Genomic DNA, 20218 nt, shown 5'->3' with positions numbered 1-20218 from the left:
AGCACATGAATATTTTAATAACATTTAATAGATAAGGCCTTCAGGGATAATAAGCAGTAATTATGCTAACAAGCCTCTTATAATTTCAAAATAGTTGAAACAAATATGAATATTTTCATTATAGTATTTATCTAATTTTTAAATCACTTATTTCTTATTAATTGTTAAATAATGCTAACTATTATACATACATAATTACAAATATATATAAATTTGGCTACAGTGAACAAGCAGGACCTGCAGGAAGCAGACTTTGTATTAACTAGAAGGAGGATGCGATTGAGTTATTTGAATAATTTGGAGAGACAGAAGGAAACTGTAATCTGATACTGAGGAACATGTATTTAATGTGCCTGGTTCCTGGGGGGAAAATAAGGGTTTTTTGGCTAAAGGATCTAACTACAAGAAACTAGTAAAAGGGAAACTTATTGTTAAGCTATGTAGTCCTTCCAAACTTTACCAGATTTCCAAAATAGCAGATAAAATGTAATATTCTTTTCAGAGCCTATACTGCAATATATCTATGGATCAAGTGATAGAAGTGAATGCTGACTCAAACTTCTGAAATGAAAGGTGGTGAGAGCATCAAGTGAGAATGATTAAATAGAAGGAGGGAAAATTAAGGTGGAATATGATATGTCAGCTGTTGAGTTTTTGACATCATAAAGCTGTTGAGTTTTGGCTTTGTTTTAGCTCAAAATAAAGGTTTAGAGCTTTCCTCTAGGATGTTTAAACCCAATATGACTACCAAATTTTATTTAGAACATAAACAGTAGAATTCAAATAACATGTTAGTGTATTTATTAAAGGGAAGAAGTTGTGTTGTTTAATTTATTTTTTTTGGGGGGGGGAGGACCAAGGGGTTTTATTTTCAGTACTTTATGAATAAAGACATTGACATTCAAACCATCAAAATAATCTAGGCATGGTTCTAACAAATTTCTAAAATTTACCACATTCAGTAACCTTTCCACCAAACCATAGTTCCTATTGTAGATACACATTAAATATATAGCCAAGAAAAATTATCATTAAGTCTTCAAGTGTAAACTAAATTTATACCAATATTAGGGTATCGAGGTTATATAATACTAGGAAGAAATGCTCAACTGTATGTTTGTTTTTCTTCATGGAAAGAGCTAAAAACTATGATTGGGATAGACACGAGAGCGGGCAGGGAAAACAGTTGCATAACATATAACAAAAACTCCACATACTATTACCATATATTTTAAGGTATATATTTTAAAATTTAAAGACATGAAACATATGCCAATATAAAATAAACAAGTATCAATATTTTAACCTAATTAATTAATGAGGGAAATATAGATAAAATCAGTTCAATTGATACCAAAAAATGTGGGTGCTGTTTTGAGTCCGAGTTCTTGTCTTACAAAAATCTAAGAATGAAGTCACAGACAAAATCAATGAATGGGAGCAAAGCTTATTGGGAGAAGCCAGTCCTGGAAAAGGAGCAGCTGGGGTTCCAGGAGCAGGCCAGTGTCCGGGGCTTCCTTTCCCTGTTACAGTTGGGAGTAGTTTAGTATCCAAGCCAATTAAAGTCTCATAGTCCATGTGAGGAGGCCCACATGACTATAAGCCACGAGGATGCAGGGATACGCTCCCCTGACACAGGAATGAACGTCAGGAATCTATTGCATGCCAGGGAGAAGAGAGAGGGCCTCCTGTGCCAGTACCTTTTAATTTGGGGGTGGGTACAGTCTTGCTAGCTCCCAATTGTTCTTTCGCTGTTTTGTGATTGGTTATCTGTATGCTGCCTGTCTTAGCAATACCCACATATTTTAAGTTCATGCCTCTGGTGTGAATGCCCTTTTTTCTGTATGCGCCCTGCCCCCCCCCCCCCACTGGGGTGCCTTAGTAACTCTGCCTAGTTGGGTTCTGGTTCTATTTCATTTCCCATGGTCCCATTCCTACCTACCTGGCTTCCTTTTGTCTCCTCAACAGGGATGTGATCCTTTCTGGAGGCTCTAGAATCAATCTCCTTGCCCTTCCCACCTTATTAACCTTTCCCTCTTCAAAGTCAGAAATAATCAGTTCAGTCTTTTCCATGATACCATCTCTTTCTTGTTCTGACTCTTTTACCTCCCTCTTTTCTATTTAAAGATCTCTGTGATTAAAGTGGGTTCATGTGGACAATTCTGAATAATCTCCTTAATTGAAAGTCAGATTGATTAGCAACTTTAATTCTACTTGTAACCTTGATTTCCCCCTTGCCATGTAACCAAACATATTCATAGATTCCAGAAGTTAGGATCTGAACATAATTGGTGTGTGTGTGTGTGTGTGTGTGTGCACGCACGCGTGTGCGCAGGTGCGGGCGGGGCAGGGGGGTCATTCTGTGAATTGCATCTATGAATAAGTAACATAAGCATGAACTATGAGTTGATACAAATGCAAATATTTGCAGCCTACTCAAGGCCTGCTTATTCAGAATCTTAGGGTATGCTCCAGGATTTTATGTTTTATCAAGATCTCCAAGCAAATTTTGTCACAGTAAAGTTTTGGAAATGATGGCTTAGGAAACATCAATAAGAAGTGACTTTCTTTTTCCAAGAAGAATTAACATCCTAAAAATAAAAAATGTTTAAACATATTACTTTACATATTTGAGATCTTTTCCATCTCTCCCTTCCTGGCTTTTGCATTACTCACAGAGTCTACCACCAAATACTTGAATAAGCTGTTATGCTCTCGAGTCTAACCCTTTCTCAGCCCACCTTCCATTCTCTGGTTTGCAAACATTTGATACTTTTCCTTGTGCTCATCTTAACAATTTCAGATACATCACTGGTGCTATTACTACTCTCAAACCAGGATTACCTCATGCCAAGGCTTCTGGAAAATAAACAGCATCAGGAATTTCTAATCTACAGGCTGGATATTAGTATCACCTATCGGAATATTGGTTTTGTCATTTCAATCTCTAATGCCAGAGAGCTTAATGCATTTTTTATCAATTGTAGGTGGGCATATCACCTTTTTTCCTGATGAAAATATCCAAGAAGTCAGATGGAAATAATAATTCAAATTATGTCAATGTTTATTATAAAATTCTGCCATTTATTATATAAATAATGCTGTATAAGATTACTGCATCAAATATTAGTTTTAAATAAAACATAAGGCATAAAAGTGCCTTCCTTCTTTGCCACCTTCTCTCCTGTTATTAGATATTTACTATCTAATTAATTCCATAATAGGTAGCATCATGTTTCTTTGTCACTCAAGAAAGAGACATTGACTTGAAACTTTTATTAAAATAAACTGTTGTCTGTGTGACATTAGGCAACAGGATTAAGGTCTGTAGGAATCTAAGAGGCAGAGACCAACCAATGTTCAAATGAAGTCCTGCGTGTCTATAAATTACTTACTAAATGTAGTACCAAGTAATGTTTCACATTGTTGCTCTCACTGACTGAAAGGGAGATCCAAACTTTGTCATAGAAGTCCAGAGCATCATATCTGGCTGAGCATTCTGAGTGCAGTGGTATCTGGAACAACCCCTGCTGACTAGGTTTCCTGCTTGCATTATGGGGCAAGCACATTTATTTCTCAACCCACCTACTTACTATATTATTCTTTTAAAAAATTTGGTGTCCAATATAACATGTAATAAAAACAATGACAGCAAAGTTCACAGAATATTCTTAGCTTTGGGGATGGGGGAGAGGAGGGCAGGAAGAAAAATAGGCATGATATTTATCCAGAGGAAATTTAACCCAGGAACATAGATCATTGAATACCTTATTTTAAAGCAAAAGAAACAAATATTCAATCATTTTGGTATCTTGAATTTTCCTGAGTCTACAGCAAGTTTCTTAAATGCCCTTAGCTTCTATTTTTCCATATGTGATATTAAACTAATGCTGACCTCACACAGTTTTATTTTGAAAAATAAATGAAATCATCTATACTAATCAAAGAATTAGTATAAATTAGACCAGAAGACCAGACATCTTCCAATCATCTGACTTCCTTCTGCACAAAGCTATTATGGTGGGGGCTGAGGCAAAGGCAGTTAGGGGTGATCAGTCTGGCAGGGGAAGGCAGTTGGGGGCCATGAGGCTGGCAGGGGAGGGCAGTTGGGGACCATGAGGCTGGCAGGGGAGGGCAGTTGGGGGCCATGAGGCCAGCAGGGGAGGGCAGTTGGAGGCCATGAAGCTCGCAGGGGAGGGCAGTTGGGGGCCATGAGGCCAGCAGGGGAACAGTTAGGCAGTGATCAAGCTGGTAGGCAGGCAAGCAGTTAGGAGCCAGCAGTCCCGGAATACAAGAGGGATCCCTGATTGGAGAGGGTACAGGTTGGCCTGAGGGACTCCCCACCCTCCCGTGCACAAATTTCATGCATTGGGCCACCTCTAGTAATGTAGATAAAATCTTCAGCAGATTGCTTAGCTTACAGTAACTCCTCAAACGTAATAACTGTAGTGAGGTATCATATCACAATTGTTTTCATTTTATTTTTTATGTTTTTTTAAATACTTTAATTTTTTTTAAATAAAAAAGTATGTTTTAATATGACAATCAATCTATTTTAGTCGTGACACTAACACCTAAGATTTGCTTGAATAACCACCAGTTGTTTATGTCTGATAATTGTGTCTGGTCTCCCTTCCAATAAATTCTCTGTATAACTTAAATTGTTATTTAAGTTTACCCTGCTAAAACAATGTTCATCATCACCATATGTGGGACATCAATGTATTTTCCTAGAGGTAAATTTTGTGATTGCATAATTTTACATACCTGAAAAGTAAATCAATCTGCCTATATAAAAGAGATATATGCAAATTAACCATTCCTCCACGATGCCCACAAGCCACACCCACCAGCCAATGAGGACTGAGTATGCAGATTAACCCAACAAAGGAGTCAGGATCGGGGAGGTGCATGGATGCCAAGGAAGCTTCCACCTGGCTTGCGTGAGTGCACGGGCAACAGGGAGCCAGGATCGGGGTGGCACGCATGGACGCCAGGGAGCTGGGGTTGGGGAGGCATGCACAGAGGCTGGGGGTGGGGCCTGGAGCTTCCCCCACGTTGCCATGGTGATGTGGGGGAAGCTCCCACCCCTCTGGAGTGTGTGTGTGGGCGCTGATGGAGGTTCTCACTCTGCGGCCACTTGCGCGCACACCGTCACCAAAAGGCCTGTGTCCCTTGGACAGGCATCCTCGGGAGCCAGGCCACCTGGAGCCTGTAGCCCACACCTAGGCCCGTAGTGGCCAGGATCCTGGAACGTGACAAAGGGTGCACGTCAGGCTGAGGGGACTCCCCTGCCACTTCGTGTATGAATTTTGTGCACCAGGCCCCTACTTAATTATAAAACATGTCCTACTTTGTCCTAGGCTAGATCTGTATCCCAGATAGCTAGACATTTCAGGAGAGAATTCAAAGTGATACATTTTGATATTAGATTTTGGGGAAAACAGAATGATATCTGTCAGGTTCTGTGTCATATCTCCATAGCATAGCACAGATGCTGGCACATATTTGATCTTCCATAAACATTTGATAATTGAATGACTTTAATTATTCTCCCACCAGCGTGTCATTTGGCACAACCCCTCAAGGCACTGCCACTGTCACACAGAGGGGAGAGGAGCAGCAAGATGTGGCTAGGGAAAGGAGCCAAATCCAAAAATCTGTTAGGGTAAGTGCATTCTGGCAGACTCCATTGGTGGGCATACAAGAAATTAATTATATAGAACTAAATATGTCTAAAAGTATCAGGTGGGATATGTTGAAACAGGAAAGCAAAAAAAAAATAGTTTAGAAAAGTCAGGGAAGGTCAAACAACTACCAATCTCTCTCTCTCCCCTTCTGTTTTAGTCTTCCTGTGTATTTATTTTGACCAAAAATCACTGAGCGGATTTAGACAAAGGAAAAATAATTTTCAGGGGAAAAAAAATACAAAGGCGGGAGATCATTTCCCAAATTATATGTTTGGATCTGCCAAATTACATATTTTTACCTATACTTTAAGGTAACAAAAAAAAAGAGTCATATAAGTGACTATTTATAATAATGTCACTCCAGTTACAGAAATGATTCCAACTGCTCGATATATTGAGGTTTCTTTTATGAGATTTTGTGAGATTTTTATATGGTCCTCATAATGATAATAGTACATGTAGTAACGGTAACACTGGCAACATTTTTGTATTGAAAAATAATTCATCTTTTAGAGGTTTCTATATTAATGCAGGGCAATGCTCTAATAAGCAAATGCATTTCAGTAAAAGCATTTCCATTAGGTGATAAAAAGTATAGCTCATGTTAGTAGGCTTCCATGATAGTCTAGTTAAATTGATCAAAACCATAAACTCACAGATTTGAGACTTTCAAAGAACCCTGAGCACAAAAAACATGAAGGAACCAAGGAACACAACTGAGTGCTATACAAATCCCTGAACAACCAACCTCTGGATTTGTTATATATAATTTTTCTTAATAAACCGAAGTAGGTGTCATGTCATTAGTCAACCTTTCCCATTCAATATCCTATGTAATAAAAGCCTAATATGCTAAGTGCCCAGTTGTTCCAGTCGTCTGTTCAACCAATCAAAGCATAATATGCTAATGACATGCTAAGGCCACTCAATTGCTCGCTATGATGTGCACTGACCACCAGGGGGCAAACACTCCAACCAGTAGGTCAGCTTAGCTTGCTACTGGGGTGTGGCCAATCGGGACTGAGTGGTCCCTGGAGCCCTCCTGTGGTCCCTCCCTGGTTGGCCAACCTCCCATGTCCCTCCCCAGCCCCAATTGTGCATCAGTGGGGGTCCCTAGGCCTGGCCTATGCCCTCTTGCCATCCAGGACCCCTCTGGGGATCTCAGAGAATCAGTTTCAGCCTAATCCCACAGGCCAGGCCAAGGGACCCCACTGGTGCACAAATTCGTGCACCGGGCCCCTAATATATATATTATATATGAGCCTAAGCGACTGGAATGCCAGAACGACCAGAACAACCAGTTGCTATGACGTGCACTGACCACCAGAGGGCAGATGTTCAATGCAGGAGCTGCCTCCTGGTGGTCAGTGTGCTCCCAAAGCCAGCGTCCCTGTAGTCCTTCCCCCTGGCTAGCAGGACCTGGCTGGCAGCTGACAAGAAGGAAGGTCCCAGCTGGCAGCCAGCAGCCAGCAGCCAGCAGGAAGGCAGGCCCCGGCTGGCGGCTGGCAGGAAGGAAGGCCCCGGCCGGCAGCTGGAAGGCCCCAATTGGCCCTGATCGCCACCCACACCTAGGAATCCCACCCGTGCATGGATTTCATGCATCAGGCCTCTAGTGTGTGTGTGTGTGTGTGTGTGTGTGTGTGTGTGTGTGTGTGTATATATTCTCCTGCTAGACTACTTGACATAAAGTTTATATACATTTTTTCTTAACCGAATTTGAGAGATTTTTCTATTGTTATTATTGTCCACTGTTTTGCATTATGCTTAAAGATTACAGCTTTATAGCCATGAAGCTGTATCTTTCATATATATATATTTTTTAATCTTCACTAGAGGATATTTTTCTACTGCTTTTTAGTGAGAGTGGAGTGATGGAGAGAGAGGGATGGAGAAAGAGAGAGAGAGAGGGAGAGAGAGGTAGAGAGAGGGAGAGAGGGAGAGAGAGAGAGAGAGAGAGAGAGAGAGAGAGAGAGAGAGAGAGAAGAGAGGAAAGAAAGAGAGGGAAAGAAACATAAATGTGAGAAAGAGATATTAATTGATTTCCTCTTGCACTCACCCCCAACTGGGTCAGGGATCAAACCTGAAATTAAGGTTAGTGCCCTAGACAGGGAATCAAACCCATAGCCCTTCTGTGCATGTGCTGATTCTCTAACTACTTAGCAACCGCCAGGGCCTTTCCCTTACATTTGTCATTGTGTGTTTTCGCTAGACTATTTGATTTTCCTATATGTGTTCCATGAATCTTATCCACTGTCTTAATTGTTCTTGACTTCCTTTATTCTTTTTTTCCTATTAAATGGCCTATCCATTTCAGATCTTTTGGCTACTTCTAAAGGTAGATGTTCCAGGTCTCCAGCAGCTTCAATCACCTGCAAAATCTGATGAAGCCCTACAGCGTAAGGCCTGGGATCTGGTGTCTCAGTAGCTATAAAGGGAAAAATGATATGATCCAAAATTCTAGGAGCATCAACTCTGCTGAATAATCATCAACCAATGGGGACTGAAAACAGAAGGGAGCTTCAAATGAAAAAGCAGTCTAAATCCTGCACAAGGCTTGTTGTTGTGCTGGGCCACCTGAGCTTTGCTTCAGGCCCGGCAGTGTGCTTTGGGGTTTATTTCAGTGTTTATTTTGAGTCTGTGTTTCCCCTCCTCCGAGGGCTTCTGGAGGGCTTGCGCATTACATGCCTTGATCTGGGAGCTTACACAGGTGTATTCAGTTTGTAAAAACTCATCAGCTACTCATCAGCTATAAGGTAATATAAACTTAGCAATATGTATATTTATATTTCAGTAAGACATTGGAAAAAACAGAATGGCACAGTTTGCCTCGGGGCATTTTGTAACGTTTGCATAAAAGAGCCTATTTTCCCACAAAGTGTCATAAAATGCTTATAATGAGAGTTTGTCAAAATGGAGATCAAAAGGGCCATTTGGTAATATCTGAAAATGTGAATGTTTCTTTTCAAGAAACTATGCAAAATCTTGCTACTGTTCATTATAATTATGTTTATATGCAGCACGGGTAAGTTTTAGTTCATGCTAGAGCACCACTAACTGTCTCCATTAAAAGGTTAACACACTGATCCCTGATTCTCTCTCTCAGCCCTGTTAAAATGGCAGTGTGGCAAAGCTGCAAATAACTGTCAATTTATCCTCCCTAGCAGCAGCACAAAGGTCATTTTGAAGCACAGTGCATATAATATGTTGGTACTTATGCTTCACAACGTCTGGGTAGCATTTATTTGTTTTATGTATTTTAGAATAAATAATATAGACATAAATCCAAGTAAGTATGTATATTTTTCATCTAAATTCATCAATGGTTGATATCTCATCACATATGCTCTATCTCTCTATCATCTGTCTACCCAGTTATCTATAAATGGGAAGATAAATAATAGGATTACTTTTATTATCATGAACATTATTATTATTATCCTACTTCCAAATATTTCCATGAACTTAATATAAGATCTTTTCCAAGGGCCAAAGTCATTCTTCATGAAAGCACAGTAAATTAAAAAAAATCATCTAATATTACATAAATAAAATGTATGTAATTTTCTAATTTGCAATGCTATTTTTAATGTATAATTCATATCCAAATTTTGCTACTCAGCTAATAATAGTCTTTCGAATATTTTACCCCAATACATCTAGCTTATGATCTAGCATTACACTTTGCATTCAGTTGTTAGGTCTAGCTGGTCTTCTTTAAACTGGAAAATTCTGTAAGCCTTTCTTTTTCTTTCATGAAATTGTCAGTTCTGAAGAGCATAGATCAATTTGTTTGGAAGAATGCCAATCATGTAGTGGTTATCTGATTATTTTCTCATAACTGGGTGTAGATTTTATGTATTTGGAAGAATACTGTATTAATCTGGTTCTGCATGTATATTTGAGTATAGGTTTAGTAATGAAAGCTCCTTCTCTCTGTTGGCATTTTAAGTTACTTTGGGCACTGTTATATTCTCTAGTCACAAGATCACTTTGTCACAAATTCCACTTAAAAGAGTTATTTTTTTTAAATATATTTTATTGATTTTTTACAGAGAGGAAGGGAGAGAGATAGAGAGTTAGAAACATCGATGAGAGAGAAACATCGATCAGCTGCCTCCTGCACATCTCCTACTGGGGATATGCCCGCAACCCAGGTACATGCCCTTGACCGGAATCGAACCTGGGACCTTTCAGTCCGTAGGCCGACGCTCTATCCACTGAGCCAAACCGGTTTCGGCACTTAAAAGAGTTATTTATGTATTAAAGTCAGAAAGTGTTTTCTTTATAAAAGCTGTTACTTTTTTAAAAATATTTTTATTGATTTCAGAGAGGAACGGAGAGGGAGAGAGAGATAGAAACATCAATGATGAGAGAGAATCATCAATTGCCTGCCTCCTCCAAGTTCCCCACTAGGAATCAAGCCTGAAACCCAGACATAAGCCAACTGGAATTCGAACCATGACCTCCTGGACCATAGGTTGATGCTCAACCACTGAATTATGCCAGTCGGGCTAAAGTCTGCTTTTAAATTGTTTATATTTTTGAAAAATATGATACCAATAATGGTCCTGTATGACTTTACATTTTGTTTGACACTGTTATTTTTCTTTAGTTCCTAGAAATAATGCAATATAGCAATGTGTTTTTATTTCTAACCGATATATTTTAAATATTTTCTATATATATCTGTTTATATTCAAAGCAATCTTATAGAAATTCTTAAGGCTTTTTTCCCCCTAGCAGTTCAAATGTAAGACATTTTTATCTTTAGTGGTAAATAGATCTGACTACATGTTTAGCCACAAAGTCAACAAGATTAATAATATCTGTTAAAGGAAAATTAAAAACATTCTTTTTCATCTAAAACAAAAAAAGTAAATCACTGCAACAAATACACTAATGCAGTTAATCCATTACATTTATAGATTCCATTATGTAAATTCATTAGAATTTTATCTAACATCATTTGTTCAGAATAATACAGTCTTGCAAGCCATAAATTGAAGCTTGCTAATGGATTCAAATATGTTTATTTTTTGTAAGTGCTGAGAAGTAAAAATGCAAATGCTGTTGGACCACCATTGACTCAGATCATCCATCCTTGAATGAAGAGAAAAGAAAATCATCAAAGCAATGAAATTATATGTAGGTGTAAATAAATATCAGAACTTTTTTTTTCCCAAAGGAACACTACCACCTACAAAAATTCACATTCAATGTTAATGAATGAAGAAATGTTTGATAATGGTTTACTATGTGCTATTTTTTCACCTGAATAACTCCCTACTTTTGTGTGAATGTTCATCGATTTGGCAAAAAAACAAACAAACAAAAAACCTCTCAAGTAGTCTCCTGACAATTTTCTTTTCTGCTTTTTTGTTTTTGTTTTCCAGGATTATTACTTAAGATAATTAAAAATTTTTTTAAAGTTATGAAAGATCAGAGATGAAAGAAATGAAAAACGTACTTCAATCAGATGTCATAAACTCAATGACTGACATCTCCAATTATCCTTGTTGTAATCCTGAACCATCTACTAAATATTTACTATAGTCTCTAGATCCTAAAGGTCTTATTCTTGCAGTCATTTTATTTATATCAAACCAATTATATTGATTTGACAGGTCAGAATGATAGTTTAATATTCAGGGTTATTGGCCATATTAATAACTAGAAGTTATGTGTTTCTTTTCAATGACTATGTATTCTCATTTAAAATTTGCACCATTGCCCTAGCCGGTTTGGCTCAGTGGATAGAGCGTCAGCCTGTGGACCAAAGGTTCCTGGGTTCCATTATGGTCAAAGGCATGTACCGCAATTTCAGGCTTCTCCCTGGGCTGGGCCCTGGTCAGGGCACGTGCAGAAGGCAACCAAGCCATGTGTTTCTCTCACATCGATGTTTCTCTTTCTTTCCATGTCTCTTCCACTCTATTTAAAATTCAATGGAAAAATATCCTTGGGTGAGGATTTAAAAAATAAATATATAAAATGTAAATAAAATAAAATTTGCGCTATCATCTAAGGCAGTACTTCTCAAGTTAGTTAGATGAATACTAGACAGAGGAAGTAATCTATAAAAATACTTATGTTATATAATAATTTTTAATAAATAATTTTTGATGAGGGTTTAGAATGGGATATGATTCTACTTTACTAAAATATGTTAATAAAATATAAAATGCACACATGGTTCTGCTTGAATCATTGACATAATTATAATTCTTATGAAACTTTAAACATATTACAGTAAACATAATCTCATAATAAATGTTGCCTATTTCTTTTGAAGTTGATTATCTTACATAGGAAAGTATGCATTTTATGGCAATCATGTAGAAATTTTCAGTATACATTCAGTGAACAGTCAAATGAGTTCATATTTCTTTTAATTAGGTAGAAAACAAAACAACCAATGTCATTAATTTATTTAAAAAGGAAATATCTCAATGACTGGTAGAAGTTTTTAATGTCAAGTAAATTAGTGACAAATCACAAGCTGAATACAAGTATAAATTGGTCTAGTTTTCTCATTTGTTTAAAAGATGTATTAACTAAATAAGTAGGGGTAGAAATACAAATACAGTTTAAAAGCAGATTTTAATGAGTAAATATCTAAAAGATACATTTATATAAAAATGTAAATTAATATATGTGCACTTAATCAATACATTAAAATTAAAACCCACTTTTACAAAGATGGTGTCTTATGGCTTATATGTGGTCATGAAAAGCCCTTGTTATATTAAAAAATAAAATAATGTGATGAAAATTTAAAATAGAAAATGGGATTATAAGAGTTGCTGCATTAGTTCTAAAAATTCTGGAACATTGATATTTAATAGAACACAAAATTCCTGCTAGGTATAATATACGTCAGGGGTGGGGAATGTTCGGCCTACAGGTCGTTTATGGCGCCAGAAATCATTTGGGCTGGCCCTGCCAAGGCATTAGGGGCGAGTTAATGAAATGTTTGGCCCAATACAGCTGGCTAATTTTTAAGTTGCTAATTTTGTATGGCCTTCGAATGATGCTATAAATATCCAAATGGCCCCTGGCAGAAAAAAGGTTCCCCACCCCTGATGTAAATGGAAATTATTTCAATCTACATAGAGATCCCAAGGTTCAACTCATAAGTACTCTTTCCTAAAACTTCCTGCTTCAATATGTTGACAATTCCTATGATGACTTCCCTTTGGGGAATGTGCTGCAGCCCCAGATCTGTATTTTCTTAAACCAGTAAACTTGGATCAATTATTTAACAACATTGCTATCACAGTATTAAAACCTGGTTAATAATATAGTATATGTGAGCTGATTGGCATCATCGGCAGAGCAGGTATCAAGGCAATTTAAACTTGCAGCAACGTTAGAAATTGGAAATAGAGCTGCATAATATTGGGGCAGACATCCAAACACAACTGAAGTCCAACAAGACCGGGGATGGAAATAAGGTGGATTAGGTAGTGATCTGTAAAGTGCTGTGTGATGGAGGGAATTTCTGCAAAGCTGGTGAGAAGTCTTTATAGGTATTTTAAGACTTCTGGAAATGAGTCTGAAGAAGTACCTCTGCTGATCTCAGTTACTGCCTGGGAACAGCCCTAGAAGGTTTGGACTTAGCGCAAATGCACAAATGGATTTCAGAACTTGGCAGCCAGGGCTCCCTCCCGCAAGTTGGGAGCAATGAGGTGAATGCTTGTGGTCATCCCATTACTTCATAGAGTTAGGAACCTTATGGAAACGGTTTTAGAAAAGCACTTGAAACAGTTTTAAGATCCTGCTCAATAAATGCTTGCTGTTATTTGGAGAGGTAAACTACTTGCCTTTGAGTAGTGAAATAAGCTCCAGTACACTTGTAGACATTAAGGCTTTGAAGATTAACAGTATTTAGAAGTGTTAAGCCTGACTGTCCAAGTACAAAGTGAGGAAGGAAATGAATGCATATTGTAGGAACAAGACTCCTACTTGACCTGGTTTCTGACTGAGCAGCAGCATCAAGATCAAGGTCAGGCTTTGTAAGTGAGAAGACAAAGGGAAACTGAATATTTAAGCTTGTTCCTGACACAAAAGCTTCAGTAAGGCAGCACAAAATACGAAAACCAGCCTCCAGGGACATGTGGACAGAAGACTCTTATAGCACTTTTGTAAACAAGTATGGTATATAATTTTCCAATTCTGACATAATTAAAAATTTAAATGAGTTCAGTTGAAAAATACATTATTTTTATATGGCATAAAATTTTTATTCAGAATATGATTCAAGTGCAGATTCATCCCTATGCACACATTTTTTCTCAGGTTTATGTTGCAGTATTAAGAGGACAATAAAAAGACTTGACATTTCTAAGGATGCATTTATATTCAAGAATAAACTTTTATACCTGTTTATGATACTTCAATTACAACAAAGATACTATGTTCAAATGTAGATCATGCTCAAAGATTTGTATTAACAAGCTTGAATGAGTGTGAGCAAAGAGAGAAGAACATTCAGGGACAAGAATAACATGAGAACGCAAAACTGCATGACATTATTGAGACATGTAGGACTGTTTATGCCACAGAGAACAAATATATTTCAGGAGCTGTAGTGATACAGATCTTTTATTTATATAGCTACATATATAGATTGCCATATGTATAACTGATAATAGTTTTGGTGTTTTTTTTTTTAATTTTCATTTTCATTTTGGACATAATGGTGATTAGAGGGCAAATTTCTGTTCAAGAAGCAATATGATATGGACTAAAGCCATCATAGCCATGAATCTTTGCCAATATCTTAAACTTTCTAAGCCTCAGTTTTAATAGCCATAAAACAAGATAGAAAAAACAATACCTATCTCATAATGCTCAGATATTAAATTTATAATATACTAGTGGCCTGGTGCACGAAATTTGGGCAGGCGAGGAGTGTCCCTCAGCCCTGTTTGCACCCTCTCCAATCTAGGACCCCTTGGGGGATGTCCGAATGCTGGTTTAGGCACGATCCCACAGGGACTGCAATCCGGGAATGCTGGCTCCTAACTGCTCACCTACCTGACTGCCTGACTGCCCCTAACCACTCTGCCTGCTGGCCTGCTTGCCCCAACTGCACCCCCTGCCAGCCTTCTTGCCCCCCTCTTCCCCCCCTGCTGGCCTGTTCACCCACAACTGTTTCCCCCTTGCCAGCCTGATCACCCCCAACTGTCCTCCCCTCCTGGCCTGATTGCCCTTAACCGCCTCTGCCTCAGCTCCACCACCATGGCTTTGTCCAGAATGTCTCCCAGAAGGTCTCCTTGTCTAATTAGCATATTAGACTTTTATTAGTATAGATGTAAAATATTTACCACTTGTCTTAAAGTAAAAAAAAATATAAGAAAGAAAATATTAAACTCAGATATGCGTTATCACAGAAGGAGAAAAAACTTTCACAAAAAAAATATTCATAGCAGTTTCCAGGTTAATGAAAGAATCAATGTGTGGGGAGGATGGCACACCCCAAGAACATGGAGACAAATGCTCTGTGCTTGAGACCCATCTGGATCTTGTTCCTATGCCTCTTCAGTTGCCTAGTCATCTATATTCTTAATAAGATATTTTATAATAAACCAGTAAATGTATGATAAGGTATATTAACATATTAACTAAAAATTTCATACTCAAACCGAATACATGGGTTATTCACTTGGCAAATGAATATGACTTCCTTTCTAATGCTAAACCCTGAGTTCAATGCAATCAGATTTTTAGTTATATTTGGAAAGTCATTATTGTGTAAAAAAAATAACAGATTTTTATGTATATACATCATGCTTTTAATTCATCTGGCTGCTTCATTATACATCTGAATATCAATGTGGCTAAAAGAAGATGAGACAGAACTAAAAGTGGGTGGTGTTACCCAGAAGAGAAAACTTTTGGTGTTACTGAAAGATATATGACTCTCAGAATAAGCCTAAAAAATTTGAATTCTGTAATCAAATTCTCCACAACATTTTTGTTCATCTGAATTTGTGAAAGTATAATCTCATTCAAGAAACTGTGAAATCAAAGACTCAATTATTTAAATCATGTATCAAATTCACTATCATAAATTTAATCATTATACAAAATGCTATAATGGTTTAGCATTAGTATTTTACTATTTTTAAATATGTTTTTATTGATTTCAGAGAAAGGAAGGGAGAGAGAGAGAGTGATAGAAACATCAATGATGAGAGAGAATCATTGATTGACTACCTCCTGCAAGTCCAACACTGGGGATCAAGCCCACAACCCAGGCATGTGTCCTGACCTGGAATCAAACTGTGACCTTCTGGCTCATAGGTCAATGCTCAACCAGTGAGCCACATCCGCTGGTAATAATTAACAGATGATTACATTTGTTGTTAAATAGTAACAGTGATGTAAATATAATCAGATTAAACTCACATTATAAACTCACAGTATTAATCACAGGATTCAACTGATCCAACTCAACAACTTGAAATGTTCTGTACCAAACTAAAAAAAAATAGTTTTGCTTATCTAATTTAGAATATTTGAGAATATTTTTCATATCCATATAAATATTATTACCAGAACAATGATTTTATATTCTGTTAATTTGCAAAAAAAAAGTATTCACAGATAGGTAGAATAAATTTTAGGCTTAGTTAACTAAATGTTAAATCACTGGAAAGTGTGTTAAATCCTGTTGAGCAAGTCTATGTTCCCCTAACAAACTCTGCATCATGCAATTGAAATTTTGGTAATCGGACTATTCCTTTAAAGTTTCCATATATTTAGCTATTTCTTTTCTCTGTTCTTCTTCCTTTCATTCCATTTCTTTTTTATAAAGCAATAATTTATCCAACATGAAAATAAGGCAAATGACCACTAATTATTTACTATTTTGAATTATCTATATATGTAAAAGCCTAAGCGACCACACAACTAGACAATCAGACTACCTAGTGACTGGGCAATTGGCCAGTAGCCATGTCATGCACTGACCACTAGGGGGCAGATGCTCAATGCAGGAGCTTTCCCCTGGTGGTCAGTGTGCTCCCACAGCAGGAGTGCCACTCAGCTGACAGACAGGCGGCAGATGCCGGGCTCACCGCTGGCGAGCACAGCTGCAGCGGCATGAACCTCTCTTGTGGACACTCTCCCTGTGTGCCCAAGTGGTGGCAGTGGCAGCAGGTGCAGCGGGGCCAGGATGAGCGGGAGTGGTCCAGCAACCAGTCCAGGCCGGGGTCCTTCCTGGCCACCTGCTGCTTAGGGCACTACCTTCATGCTGTGGGGAATAGATGCGGACAGCAGGATGGAGCCCATTGAGCTGGCAGGTAAGGCCAGGCTGTGGTGGTGTGGAGGTCCACTGGTTGCTACAGGCCAGGTCAAGGTACCCCACCAATGCATAAATCTGTGCACCAGGACTCTAGTATTTTATAAGTTTACTTCATACTAGTCTAAATACATACACACACACACACACACACACACACACACACACACACACACACACTAGAGGCCTGGTGAATGAAAATTTGTGCACTCGGAGTGGTCCCTCAGCTCAGCCTGTGCCCTCTCACAGCCCAGGAGCCCTCGGGGGATGTTCAACTGATAGCAGTCTGGCCTCCCTCTACGGGAGGCGACCAGCAGGGCCCCACTGCTGCTGCCACCAGTGGCCTCCCTCTGTGGTCCCACCCCCTGATCACTCCTCTGCTGCCGGTAGCTGCTGCCCCCCAATCACTGTCCCCTCCCTCTGCCCCCCACTAGCACCTGCCTTGGCTGGCATGGCGCTACCTGTTCTCCTGCCCCACCCCCCACTGACTGGTCATTCTGCTGTTTGGTCAATTTGCGTATTATACTTTTATTATATAGAAGATATATATTTGTTTGATGATTTCCAGCCCCATAAAGTTAGAAATTAGCATACTGAAAAGTTGTGAATTGTAATAATTTGTTACCTATAGAAATGATAACTGAAAACTTATGATTGTGTTGCTCTGTAAAAAATTAACCTGAGTTGTAGCTAACTTGGCATTCTTACTTATAGTAAGTTTTTATTTAATGAGTTTTTCAAACACCTATAAACATTATCTATTTTCTTTCTGCTAATATTGAATTAAACCAAAACCAAAACCAAAACCAAAAGAATGTCTGAATATCTTTTATTTATCTATTTTCCTTTCTAACTTCTCCCTCCCTTTTATTTCTTCCTTATTTCCTTCCTCTTCCTTCTTTTCCTCCTCTCTTCCCCCTTTCTTTCTTCCTTTCTTCTTTCTCTTTTCTTTTTCTTCACTTTCAACATTTTCTTCCCTGCTTTCTCTTTATTTTTCTACATTTACTTATTTAGATTAAGCTGTAAACTAGATTATTAAGAATTTTGTAAGTATTGACAATATTTGTAGTATCTCATTATAGACTAATCATCAATATCATGAACAAATGTCTTAATTTTTATAAAGTCCAATTTATCAATTTTTTTGTTACATGTGTAACCATTCAGAAACTTAATTTCTTTAATCTAATATTTTCTCTTTTTTCCTTTTGTTTCAAACTAGCCTTTTCCATCCTAGGAGTTCCTTGACTCACCCATTTCTCTCTCCTTTGCAAGGCCACTACCATAATCAGCTAGTGAGCATCAAATAATCTTATGAACAAAGCCTTGGGTCTGTTGACCATGGAGACAGAGTTTTAGTCAAACTAAAGATAATATCTAGGCCTCAGTTGTGTTTTAACTCCAGACCCAGAAAAGGGGAATGACCCCATCAAACACATCCTTGCAAAATCAGACAGAGGGGCAACACCATGGCTGACATCAGGACCAGATGCAATGATCCACTACCCCCTACAAGCTCTCTGACAAATCAATGGAGCCCAGGACCCTTACTATGACCCTAACTGCCCTAGTCACCATGATTAATGATTTTTTGCCCCTATATAACTCATCCTCTAGATAGCCAGGTCTTTGAACATGAGCTCACCTCTGACTCTGGTATGGTATCATTCCTTAATTAATAAAACTTTTTTTTTTTTTGGCTGCAAACTGTTCCCATTTGATTGGGTACGGTACATACAGGCAAATGAACCCCTTATTTCTATAACTCATGTGCTATTGATTTTATATAGAAATTATTCACAAATCAAATGTCACGAAGCATTTCATCTATGTTTTCTTCGAGAGTTTGAGAGTTTAAAAAAAAAAGTTTGAGAGCTTAAAAAACAAAAAAAAAAAGAGTTTGAGAGTTTTTGCTACATTTTGAGAGTTTTTTTATTTGTTTGTTTGTTTGTTTTTGTATAAGGAACCAGTTTCATTATTTTGCATTTACATTTAATTTTCTCAAAACCATTTGTTGAAAAGACTGACATTTTGACATTTCCCCATTGAATAGTCCTGGAACTCTGTTATTTTTAATCATTGAAGTCTTGAGTATGATCTGAAGCTAACTTAGTAAATAATATAAAAATTACAATGATTTATTCTCCTCAAATTATAAACACTTATGATATAAAATAGCACCTAGTCTATGGTGATGGGAGCAGATTTACTCTGGGTGGTGGGCACACAGTATAATTAATACACAGATCTTGTAACATAGAAACCCACATCTGAAAGTCTATATGATCATAATAACCAATGGCACTCAAATAAATTAAATAAAAAATAAAAAAGTAGCACTGTAAGATTCTGAAATATGTAATTTACTTTGCAGTTTTGGATTTTATCATTTAACAAATTTCATTTTCCATTTATTTTTCTGAAATTAATTGGTCATAAATTTCTGTCCTATAGACCGCACAAAACCAGATTCATGCATATTGTGAAACAAGAGTAAAGGTATCAGTCTCAAGTTGATATTCATTTTAACTGACAAAGATTTAGTAGTAAAAAATGGGAAAAGTGCAAAACATTGAGCTGTCAGTTTAAGAAAGGTTACACTTGTTTGTGTCAAGTGTCTGAGGCTCTTACATCCGTCAGTTTGACTGTCTGATAAGAACCAGCATATTTTAGAGGCCCCCCTACTATGATCTTGCTTTGATAGAAATCGTTGCTAACAGACTGGATGGAAATATAGGTAACTGACATTTACACAGTAAATTATTTCAACTATTTCTATGTCTTTAATCACACACTACATGTCTGCCACTTCTAATAACATTTTGATGTCTGGAAGATACAGTCAGTCCTGGGGTTACGTCGGAAATTCGTTCCTATGGTGCAACCTAATGCAATTTTCGCAGTTAAGTCAGAACCCACCTACATAAGCACCTACATCACGCGCATGGAGCACACACACAGCAGTAATGAAGGGAAACAGTAAAAAAAAAAAAAAAATTGAAAAGAAAGATATCAATTCCTGACCTTTATTTGTGGTAAATAAATAATAAAAAACATAAAGCACATACGTACATACGTCAAAATGACGGAACTGTTTTTTATAAATGAATGGGAGATGGCAATGTAATCAAGAAATGACGCACATCGAGTCCGACGTAACCCAAGGACTGCCTGGTATTCTGCTTTACCTCTGAACGTCACTGCTTGTGTGAGCCTTTGTGAA

This window comes from Myotis nattereri, assembly GCF_964212035.1.
Source record: "Myotis nattereri genome assembly, chromosome: 4".
NCBI classification, from domain to species: domain Eukaryota; kingdom Metazoa; phylum Chordata; class Mammalia; order Chiroptera; family Vespertilionidae; genus Myotis; species Myotis nattereri.
Note: the sequence above shows the minus strand (reverse complement) of the source record.